Genomic DNA, 12,788 nt, shown 5'->3' on the forward strand with positions numbered 1-12,788 from the left:
ATCCACTCAGTTAGGTCTATGTGCATCAAACACACCCCATAGTTCCTCTGGGAATGGAGTAGGGCTTTCTCTGATATTAGGAATTACTTTTTTTAAACTAAATCAAAGGTGGTCCGATCCAACGTCGGGAATTCGCCTCTTGTCTACTTGCTCACTCCCCACTACCATGTCCTTTACGGTCAGTCAGTAATATTGCAGCAATTACTTGCATGTTAGCTCTAGTCTCAGCCCCGCCAGCACCGCACATTTTCTGGCTGTATCAATGGCCGTGCCACTAACCCCTTTGTGATGCATGGGGTACATATCCTTCTATATACGTCGCAAAAATCATACGTTATTCAGTAAATTTATGGAACTTTGATGAATTACAATTCCCATGAACCATGAAATTGCATGTGCATTACCTTAAAATGTTCAATTGTGACTGTTTAGCTCATTAGAGGATACAAGCTTAACGATGTCCGGATGTGCGAGCAAATATATGGTATATTCGATAAATTATAACCCTCATGAATCACATTAATACTTGCACATCAACATGCATACACGTCATTATTTTTGATGTGTAAACGCGTGACTTTCTACTTGAGTAGTTGACACAATAATCTTGCTGAACCACACTGGCCTTTCCGCTAGAAGCGTGATATTTGGTATACTCATTACTTAGCAACGTTCTTTACGTAGGACGCTTTTGGACGTCGCAGGTTACCTGGTAACGAGTCACGCTCAGCGCATTTGCGCATGCGGTCTGGGTATATCAGCAGGCTCATTTCGAGCGCTGCTGCGTATGGTGGCTGACGAGCTAGGACTTTTGCCTGCCGTCCTTAAAACTTCCCGACAAAGGTAAGCTCCCAGTATGGATAGAACTCTGTGCAGCGTTGTTAATACTCGCTGCTCGCTAAAAGGCTCTTTGAATTCTAACCTTAATCTCTGTATACTTAAAAGATAGAACGCTTGAAGTATCAGCGTGAGTGACGGCCCCCCGCCTCAACTTACTTTCAATAGGTGAGCATATTTGCTATTAAAAGCCATCTGCACAATGAACTAACTAGGGCACGTATAAATAAGGAATCTCTTGCTATTGTGTTATATTAATTATAACACTCTAAACTTAGTTTAATTATTTGATTGGAGTCATTGAATTTTAAATAATGTAGTTCTTAGATGGTCCAACTAAAATTAGTTTCACCTTTGTTCCACTCATTTACAGATATATTTTGATTAATTCTATTTCGAGATCTTAATCGGGAGTTGTTAACCTTGGAAGGATTTAGATGTGAATCTACCACACTAAACCGCATACCATATCATAGGTGAGTGTTATGCCACCTCATTGACATATGAGTCATTGCTCCTTTGGTAACACATCTGACTCTAGCCAATTACCTTTTACAGGCCATCATTCTGTTGTCCTTGTTCTGATAAAGACCCGCACTGACTTTAGAGTAGTGCAGAATTTGGGTTGAAACGTCGACACTATCCCCTGGACCAGCAATTAGAGTCTGCGTAAAATTGAATTATTGTATTTCGCAGTTCTACTATAAATTCTCGTTTTCTGGCCAATGTAAATTTCGATCTTTTTAAATTACACTGTGTATATTATGCACTTCATCACTGAGCACCAATTGTCACTTTGTCACTAATTGTCATCACTATGTATTTTGATGGCCTCTCCAAATGATTGTTGGATATATATGCATGACATAATTTATATAAAAAACTGAAATTACTGGAGATTTTGTTTTTGGTCTATGTGTTACCTGTGACTCACTGAAAAGATTCTTGAATAGCGTATGATTTTTGCGATGTATATAGAAAGATATATTTTTCACCCAACAGAACCATTGTTTTTTTGATATAAAACTGCCCAGGGTCTGAGGGATACTGGGTTACCCCATTGTTTACGAAAACATGGGGTACATATCCAGCAGATCCTTCTCCCTCTGGGCTGCACTGGCTTTCTGTTTTTCCTATGATTCAGTGATCTGGGGAAATAGATATGGAGGAGAGGGACCAGATGGTGCACAAGCTCTATCTTTTTACCTAAGGTGACTGTTAGACCTGGCATCCTTGGCGTGGTTTCTCCTGACTTTTTTGCAATCACCGCTGCGCCCCGGAGTCTGCCAATGTCACCGCAGGGCCGCGCAGGGATTGGCTTAAGCACTGAAGTGTCCCCCGGCAATGAAGGGGAGCGTCCAGGAGGAGCCGTGCTGGGATTGGCCCCAGCGCCGACACGTCACTCGGCCACCGAGGGATTCCAGGAAACGTAAGGCATCCCCAGCAACCCAACGAGCAGCTGTCGCCTACCCGAAGAGACCGCCTTGCTCCAGGTACGCTCGCTCTGAATCCCCACGTGTAGGCCTGTTGGGGGACTGTATTCTGTTCACATACAGGAAGGAGCGGCCCGTGCCGGCACAGTGAAGAGCTGCGGTACCGGGGCCGGCCCTCCGAAAGCAACCCTCTCGCCCATGGCGCTTGTTGGCATAAGTCTGCAGTGCTGACTACGGGGTCAGCCATTTAAAGGGGCAAAAGCCTTTGGGAGATAGGAGAAGTACTGGGCACCACTCAACAAGTACCAGGTGCTCATAACCAAACGCTCCGAGCAATTGATACAGTCCCTTGCCCAGTTATCTACCGCACCTGGGGGACTGTTTTGCATATATACCTAACGAAGTAGAGAGACTACAAGCTTACCTTTACCACATCATTTTCTTTTTTCTTTTTCTTGATAAGAACACTGCAAAGAACATTCTAAAGAAAGTTTACTTATGTATGTTGGATGTATGACGTTCTGATCTGCCTGATCTATATAAAGTGATTTATATTTTTATAAATAACTTGTGTAGTGTCCTTTTAGGGTGTTTCATTATATTACTGTGAGTGTTGGTACAAATACTTTACACATTGCCTTGGGGATAAGCCTGTCTGCTCATGCCAAGCTACCAAGGGGGTGAGCAGGGGTTATCAATAGTGTGTATCCCCCTTACACTGACTAGACGCAAGGGTCCCTTTTTGTCTAAGGTGCCTACCTCTGCCAACTAGAGACCCCCAAATCTAACAGTGAATAATTTGGTATAATAATTTCATCTGGGTATTTCTCATACCTCATATTTGGGATTCATGCTTGATCTTGTGTGCCTCCTCATTCAATTGTAGTGAGAAATATTATTTCTTAACATCTTTTTTATTTTTTAATTTCTTCTTTCTATATCATAGGCACTATCCTCAGGAAAGGACTCCTGGTTGGTGAGTCCCACACACTCTTGTAAATACATGCATGAACCTTTACCATATTGTTGTTACACAGTATGGGCAGGAATCCCTTTCAGTTGAGGCTCGTAACTTTTAGATTTCTCATCCCCCATCTCTGCTCCTTATTCTTTAGTCACACATGGGTTGCCGCAACGCGTCCCTGGGAGGGAGATAGGGGAGAAGATGGAAAACAGGTTCGGTTTCCCTTTGGTTATGCTTTTAATAACTGATTTCATGGAGCCGGAGAAAAGGTATCATGCACTCACACTCAAAGATCCCCTTGCTTTCGGCGAGCCTTCAATCAACACCTGGGGGGCTTCTGAAGGAACCATGGTGGTTAGATCAGAGGGCCTGTTTCTCACACATGTTCATCTTTCAATGGTCTGTGTTTAGGATCCCAGGGCTGCTGCATATCTTTTCCAGTATTCTGGAGACCGCTCACTCCAAACCATGGATCCATACTCACTGGAATACCCCCAGTCCTATCGGCCAAATCTACATAGTTTCCCTGTCATCTCTTATCCAGATAATTGTGCACACCCTTTGTTTAAAGTAACATTTACAAATATATAACAATACAGGCTGTGCAAAGCAAACAAGCTAACAAACATACTATAAGAACACTTAGGGGTCCATTAGGATGTAGGGCGTGGGACCACCGCTGTGCAGGCGGTGCGGAAAAATGCCTTTTTCCGCCCGCTAGCAGCGGACATCACAGCCGCCATATTAGTATGGTGAAACATAGGCCAATTTCAAACCGCCGCGGTGCTAAGCGCACCGCCATCAAAGTGCTCCCACCACCGCGGCGGTGGCAGCCAATGGAAACCCTCTGCCATGCGGAATGACGTCCGCCCGCTCCACAAATTAGGATGACTCAAGCAAGCAGACGAACCGCAGCGGAGACACCGCCCAACCAGAGACGGCGGAAACTCAACAGCAGAGCGTGAAACCAGAGTCCCGGTCCACTCCACCCGGACACAACCGCAATGGACCCAGCCCTACACGTCTTTCCGGTGCTGTACCTGCTACATCACCAGGAACTCATGGACCGCCGCTGACGACACTGCAGGTATGCAATAACACAACACACAACCCATGGCCTGACACAGGGTCCAAATCCACATTAGACACCCTAGGGGGGACAGGGACACATCCACAAGGGAAACCACACATCACCCACCTGCCTGCATCCTGGACACACAGCTACCACCACCATGCATCAATGTCCCGGTCACGTCACCACAGTGGTGAACACCAGCAAATACATGCGCACAATGCAGAAGGCAGGGCCAGTGCCAGGCATGGGCAGGGCACAAAGACCACAGGGACACACCCACTCCCACCACACACTAGCACACCCAATGAAGGCACATGACATGTGCCCCCCTGTGCACCCCATGCACAACAAGCCAGGGCAATACATACCCTGCACCACACAACAAACAATCATGGAGACACACAATGCAGGAGTGGCTGCACAGGGACACACAACAAACAGCACAGTAGCACAGGGCCAGAACGCACACTACACCACACTCAGGGAAAAAGCAATGAGGACAAGCAACAAATGAACACACACAAGGAATCAACATCCAAATGGACACACATCCTGCACAGCCACACATACATATCACAGACTGACACATACACACCCCACATGCCAACAGCAATGGAGCACAACAAATAGGGAAACCAAAGTGGGCTACACACAAATGCAAGGCCATGGAGACACACAACAAGCATGTGTACATCACATCAACACAAGGAACAGAGCACAACACCCTCACACCAGCAAAGCACACATGGCTGGCACAGTAAGTGAAATCAAACCACAGATAGCTCAGTGCAACCACACAGGGAGACAGCAAGGAAAACCATGTATAGGCACAAGGATGAAAGGATGAAAGGAAGGCCCTGAAGTCAAACGGGGAACAGCCACACATCCATACAACTACTTCACAGGAATACACCAGCAGCACTACACACAGGGACCATCTACACACCTCAGGACTGACAAACACCAGTGAAAATCTACACACATACCCCCCTCACAGCAGCAGCACACAACACCAGTGCCAAACACATTGAAGGCTGGCTATACTTGACAGGCAATATACACACAAACAACCACACACCCTAGGCTCAGCCACAAACATCACACACACACCGGGATGCCACCACAAATGTGGAAACAAATACAACAGACAAACACATAACCCAACTGAAACACACACAGAGCCACAACAACAACAACAGACATGCCCTGTGCAGCTAAACTGGGGAAAGGCAATGGGAGCAGAGACACAACAGGAGTGCACAATCTCATCACTCAGGAACAATGCACAGACAACATACCACAACACACACACGAAGTGCACCATCACAGAACAGCACAGCCACAGCAAACAAACAACAGATGCACTGGCAGAACAATCACATAGCAAACATAGCATGACATCAGGGGATGCACACCAGGCAATCACAAGGCAACATACACAAACAGCACTACATGCACAAAAAGCTGTGTGTGCACACCAAGCATACCAGACATACACAGACGTCAGTGACAGAACAGCAACCCACACAACACCATACAGCACAGCACAAAGACAACGGCACACCCAGGAAGTGAAGCAATAACACAAACAACGCACATACATCCAACACAACACCCAATAGATGCACAAATCTGGGACACAAAGGTGGAAACAACTTGACCACATGACTGGGCAGCACACAGTTGAACTGCATAGCAGCAACCATGACTGACAAACAGCACCAGAACATCACACATGACCCTTTGGGGAAATGCACTGAGTGACACATTGACCCTGGACAAAGAACTGCACCACAAAGCACAGTGGCACAACTGGAGTCATGGGGAGGCACACACACATACAAACCAAGGGGACAGCTCACACCAAAGTGAAGTGTACTGCATGTCAGTAGGGGACATGGCAGGAGTGTACCATACACAGAGAAACAAACCCCACAAACAGCCACCAGACACATGGATGTGCAACAACACACAACACTGAATTGCCAGTAACACCCTCTGCATACTCACAAGTGACAAAAACAACAAGTAGGAGTCAGACAGAACTGCAAGGGCACACTAACACACTGCACAGTGCACAACATACAACTCACACATGGGCATACAACCACATCCACAGGGATGAACAATCAAAACAACAGGCACACAACACCTGGGTGACACATGTGTGTAGTTGACATTGCATAGGCATGCACACATCAACACTCCCCACAAACTCACCCCCTTCACACTGCACACTACCTGGCCATCCAAGAGCACTCATGGAAAGTAAGCCATGGGACTAGGGTGACTGGCCATCACAAGATGACCACACACATACACCACTGGCCACACATATAGGAAGAACACACACATGATGACCCTGGACAGCCTGCCTGCAATACTGTGTGCAGAAACCCACCCTGTGCTGACAGTGCCCCCCAACCTGACATGTGTGCAATTGAGCCAACATGAATTAATCAATTAAATGACAACTGCAAACCATTCGAAATTGACACAGTTGCCACCACAAGCATCTGTGCCAAGAAGAACTGAAGACCCTGTCACCCCTGAAAAAAAGAGAGCAAATGAGCCCAAACATTGACCATGTTGAAGTGCCACACAGACCATGTGGCACAGTAAACCATTTACACACAGCAAAAGAACTTTATTCAGTAAGGACACTGACAAAATAGACAACTGGAGCAACTGTCTTTATTCACAAATTGCACAGATAGGCACCATGAGAAGAGAAGAGTAAGGCACAAAATGCAGAGCATGTCCATGAGAAGCTGCACAGGCAAGGGCAAAACAGCAGTGAACAACAAGGCCAGTGGCCAGGGCAGAGTGCAGAGCATGTCCATGAGAAGCTGCACAGGCAAGGGTCCAAAATAGCAGTGAACAACAAGGCCAGTGGCCAGGGCAGAGTGCAGAGCATGTCCATGAGAAGCTGCACAGGGAAGGGTCCAACACAGCAATGAACGGCAAGGCCAGTGGGCATGACAAACTGCAGACTGAGTCCATGAGAAGCTGCACATGGAATCTGTGCAACTGTACCTTTCCATGGTCAGCAACACAGTCAGGGGGCAACAATGTGCAGTACAGGCCCACCTGTGTGAGACACAGGTGTGTGAGGGTGACTGACACTCAGACTTGGCTGTCAGGCGGACTGGGAGCTGGCTGTGTCTCGGGGACTGTCGGGGCACTTAAAGGGGGAAAGAGTGGAACAGCTAAGGTAGAGCTATCAGTGGCTTGGCAAGCTGGAGGGCTGTTTGGACCAGGTGGTGAGGTGGCATGTGGAGGTGGAGTCATTCAGACAGGAGTCACGGTGTGGCTGGGAGATTGTGGAGGGGTGCCCTTCCACTTCTTGGGGATCCTAAATGGCTTGCCTGACTTGGGATTAATGGGAAGTGGTGTGGGCACAACAGGCACACACACCACCACTGCTGCAGCAGGTGCAGGCCCTGGCAGCCCCTCTGGTGATGTGCTGGACCCAGCGGAATGCTTTGCCTTGCTTCGCCTCTGCCCCCCCTTCCCCTGTTTACTAGGTGTTACCCCTACAGTGCCCTCCGGCCCCTGCTTTACTGGGCTTGGAATGGGAGTCGAGGTGATTGGTGATACTGCCTTTGAGCCCTTCCTAGGTGTACCCTTGGCATGCACCACCTCCTTGGTGGGCACAGACACTGTACGATTATCTTTGCGCGATGCTTTAGGGGCAGGAGAGTCCTTGGATGGGGATGCCACTGAGGCATGTGTGCCTGAGGTCTGCTGCTTTGCTAATTGTCCACTGGTGTCGCCTGACGGGCTTTTCTCCCTGCGCTTCGGGGTGCCTTTGGTCTTCTGTGGGGATGGTGTCTGCGCACGGGACCGCTTAGGTTGCTGCTGCTGTGTGCTCCGTGTACTGTATCGTGACTTTGATGTATGTGGACCGTGTTCACTATCGTCAGACATGGCTACTGCCTGGAGGGGGACAAAGGGACTGGAGCTGAACTGTGAGAATGTGCCTGTTGCAGGGCAGACATCACTGTTGATGACAAAGCCTGGACTGTCCGGTGCAGCCCACCCATGTCGGAATGTATGCCCTCCATGAAAGCAACCACCTGGGCCAATTTCTTGTTGTGGTCAATGAAGGCATTGAGGAGAGCTATCTGGCCTACACACAGTTGGTACAAAAGGTCCACAGACTCAGCACTGATGGCAGCAGGGGGGACAGGGGCAGGGGCAGCGGTGCCAGGGGTGAAGGACACTCTTCCCCTCTTAGTGAGGTGGACACGGGCAGCACCAGAGGATGTGGCTGGGAGGGTGGGCAATGGCCGCTGTGTGGTGGAAGTCAATGCAGAGTCCCCGTTCCCTTCCCTGTGCCCTCCAACATGGACGCATCCCCGCTGGCATCGAATGATGTGGTACTTTGCTTCTAAGGCTGGGACTCCTCCAGCAGACTCCTGTCCCCCTCTGATGTGCTGGTGACATCTGTGTCACTGGGCTCCTGGGCAGCTGTGGTGCTAGTTTCACCCCCACTGGTGTCCTTCTCCTGTCCATCCGTACCCACAGTTGATGCTGCATGGGAGACAGAGATGTAGGGACAGGTCAGTCACAAAAACAGAACAAACATATGCAAGCAATGCATGACAAAAGTAGAGCAAATCTACATGTTGCAGACCACCCTGTGCAACCACATCATGCCAATTCACTACATAGACTCAACCAGTGCGTGGAAACTGGAAACTCAGGCATGAGTGAGCCATGTGATGACCACACAGCACAACACCCTGCTTGTGGCTCTGTTCAAACAGACACACAACTAGTTCTGAGCACATCTAGGGACATGATGGGGGCACAGTACTTGTTGCCAGTGACAGAACTGGATGGAACAGGAGGGGACAACACAGACCCAGACTACAACATGACAGTCCACAATGGACATTAGTCCATGCCACCCACCATGTCGTACCTTGGGGACAATAGAATGCTGCACATTGCTGTAAGATGTCTAGCCCGCCCCAATATGGGTGCATGCAATGGACGCATTGATGTACGCACAGTCAGATTGGGCACACTGCCGTTTCCTCCCATGGGATTCCCAAGACTACACCAATGCAGAAGAAACCTGAAGAGCACAACTCAGAATGTAATGTGAAGGCACAGCATCCAAATCTACTTTGCAAGTACAGGTAGGGCAAATGCATGCCACAGGCACCCAGGCCAGCAGCCACTTACATGCCGCACCATCACACTACCAACATCACAAAGGCCAGCGCTGGCACAGGCTCTGTACACATGCAGCCACTCCCATCCAAAGTCAGACTCCCCAAATGCTCACCCCTGGCTTGCTGCTGATGCTCCTTCAAACGTGCATCCAGCTCAGGCTGTGTCACCGCCAAGATGCGCCCCATTAGTGGTGTCATGCTGCGCCGTGCCAGACTCCCAGTGCGAGGAAGCAGCCCCAGGGTCATCTCCGCCACATTCTTTGCCAGCCGGCTGATGTCGTCCCATCTCTTGTGGCAGTGGGTGCACCATCGGTTTGAGACCCCCAGGACTCGCACCTTCGCTGCAATGGCCCTCCACATAGCCTTACGCTGGTGTACCTTGAGCTGCAGGCATGGGAGACAAGAGGGAGATATGATTAGGGACACAGTGCCATGTACCGACATCTATCAGTATGGCAGCAAGATACAAAATCCTCACATATCCAACGATAGGTCAATCAGAGACTATAGTACAGCCCACATGGGACCCCTGCATGGGAAAAGCTGATTTTAAAGCATGTTATGTTATGTTATACATTTATTTTTATAGCGCACGGCTACTCCAAAGGAGTGTCCCGGCGCTTTATCGAGGCAGCTCAGAATAAAAAACATAACACCATACAGCGAACAACTGAAAAAAAGAACAGCAGAAATACTAATGGTTAAAAAGCCAGGTCTTCAGGCTCTTCCTAAAGTGAAGCAGATTAATAGAGGACCGTAGGGCCAAAGGGAGGGTGTTCCACAACTGAGGGGCCCTCAGACTAAAGGAGCGCCCTCCAGAGCGTGCCTTCCTAATTCGAGGAACCACAGCCAAGAACAGAGATTCGGATCGCAAGGATCTGGCAGGGCGATAGAAGGCGAGCCTGCGTTGGAGGTATTTCGCGCCCACGCCAAAAAGCGCTTTATGCGCCAGCGTCAGAACTTTAAACATGATCCGCTTCCGGATGGACAGCCAATGAAGCGACCGCAACAAACCGGAGGCTCCAACTCGCCTATGGAGGCCAAAAATAGCGCGAGCTGCAGCGTTCTGCACAGCCTGCAGCCGCTGAACAAGATAGTCCGGGAGGCCACTGTACAGGACATTAGCATAGTCCAATCTGGAACCAACCAAGGCCTGTACAGTGATCTTTCTGTGCTCTTCTTAGAGCAGAGGCAAAAACCTCCGGAGCATCTTGAGTAGCCCGAAGCAAGTGCAGGTGTGAGGGGGAACACAGTCCCTGCACATCTCACACACATGCAGGATGCCAGCACTGAAACACCCATATAGTCTGCCCACATCTCCAGTCCATTGTTTGCTTGAGCAACACATACATCACATGTCAACCTGTGTTTGTGGGTGGACTCACTGTGTCCAAGACTGCACAACCATCAATGTCCCTGTCTTGTGAATATTTGAATGTGTCATGATGATCAAATGGATGGACATGAGATCACAAATCCAATATGTCAATCACAAGGGCAGTTGTGTGCAAACCACAGTGCTGAGATGGACCATAGTTGGAGTGATATGTGACAAGACTGATGTCACACTCTGTAAGTTGAGTGAGTTGTCCTTGTCTTTGTAGGCGGGGACTGTGCAGGCCAGCTGGGCTCACACTGAGATGGACTACAAGGGCACACACAGACATCCAGCCAAGCAATCACTGTCCTGACTACAGCATGAACAACCTTCTGTGTCACTGTATGGCTGACAACACAACACAGGTCACTCATACATACATGTGCAGGGAGGGAAAGTTGTGGCATTGGGTACACACACCCTCCCACTGGAGACAGCATGTCAGGCAGTGCATGACACTACCCCACACTCCCAGGCACATACTGCATCAGTCCACTACATGTGTGGCCCCCCTGCCCTACCACACCACTGTTGAAGACTTACCACGACATTTGGGGCACCATATAGCCTTGGGTACTGTGTGAGCACCTCGTCCACCAGGACCTCCAGCTCCTCGCTCGTGAAGGGACTGGCACAGATCTTCTCTGTCCTTGCCATCACTGTGGACGTGAGACAACAGCAGGGGATTTTGGTGGCGAGGGTTCCCAGGCAGCAGTCCCTGGAGGCAGCAGCAGGTGAGGGGTCTCAGGCAGCAGTCCCTGGAGGCAGCAGCAGGTGAGGGGTCTCAGGCAGCAGGGTCTGTGAGCAGTGGTAATGTGAGGCCCACTCCCACATATATAGCCCCCTGGGGTCATTGCAAAGGTGCCAAGCTGCAGCAATTGGTGGTCCAGGTCTGCCTGTTTCAAATGCATCCAATGACCGCCCCCGCAGTGGCAGAGCACGCCTACCGCGATCTTCAAAATTGCATTATGTCACCACAATCATGGCTCCCATTGGCTGTAAGGGCATGCTCCATGGCGCTGATACAACTCTGGGGCCCGGGGTGGGCTACCGCGATGGTGCATCTTTCAGATGCAGCCAATGACCACCTCCGTGGTGGCGGAGCACGCCTACCACTATCTTCAAAATTGCATCATGCCACCGCTATCGAGCTTCGCATTGGCTCTAGGGTGAGCTCCATGGCGGTGTAACACTGCAGGGGTCCGGTGTGCGCTATCGCGATTTTAGTGGCGGGGCATGCCAACTGCCATTTCCACAGGTCTCCATGCCTATGACTACAGCACTTGTGTGAATGTGGGTGCTGGTGACACACCGCCGGTGTCAGGCGGTAGCTACCGCAATATGGGTGCCATGCATTGACACGAGGCACCGCCATTCTGGAGGCCGAGCATGCCAACCGCCATTTCTACATGTCTCCATGCCTATGACTACCGCACTTGTGTGAATGGGGGTGTTGGTGACACACTGCCAGTGCCAGGCTGTAGCTACCATGATATGGGCGCCATGCATTGACACGAGGCACCGCCATTCTGGCGGCGGAGCATGCCAACCACCATTTCCACATGTCTCCATGCCTATGATTACCGCACTTGTGTGAATGGGGGTGCTGGTGACACACCACCAGGGCCAGGCGGTAGCTACCATGATATGGGTGCCATACAATGGCAATGGCCATCTGTCAAACATCAACAGTGCACAGTGCCAACATGTTCAATGGCACATCATTGTGCACACAATGCCAATGTTCAATTGTCACATGTCACTTAAGGATTTGATGTTGGTGTTGGCAGGACAGTGTAGTCCTGGACTGTACAATGTGTACAATGTGTACACATGTCAATGTGTTGAGGTCCAGTGACAATCACAGCAATGCTCGTCTCGATGAATGTTGATCTATTTAGCATTGCCTCTCATG

At 49.6% G+C, this 12,788-nt stretch overlaps 1 long non-coding RNA gene across 1 annotated transcript in view; it reads left to right on the plus strand.

Annotated features, from left to right (window-relative positions):
• The first annotated feature begins 780 nt into the window (after positions 1–780).
• Positions 781–12,788, plus strand: part of LOC146855901 (uncharacterized) — a 76,456-nt gene continuing 64,448 nt past the window's right edge. The window contains exon 1 of the long non-coding RNA XR_014980882.1: positions 781–843. This is a non-coding gene — a long non-coding RNA (uncharacterized LOC146855901). The remainder of the gene's footprint in view (positions 844–12,788) is intronic.

Source organism: Triturus cristatus, chromosome 4_1 (genome assembly GCF_964204655.1).
Source record: "Triturus cristatus chromosome 4_1, aTriCri1.1, whole genome shotgun sequence".
Classification (NCBI taxonomy): domain Eukaryota; kingdom Metazoa; phylum Chordata; class Amphibia; order Caudata; family Salamandridae; genus Triturus; species Triturus cristatus.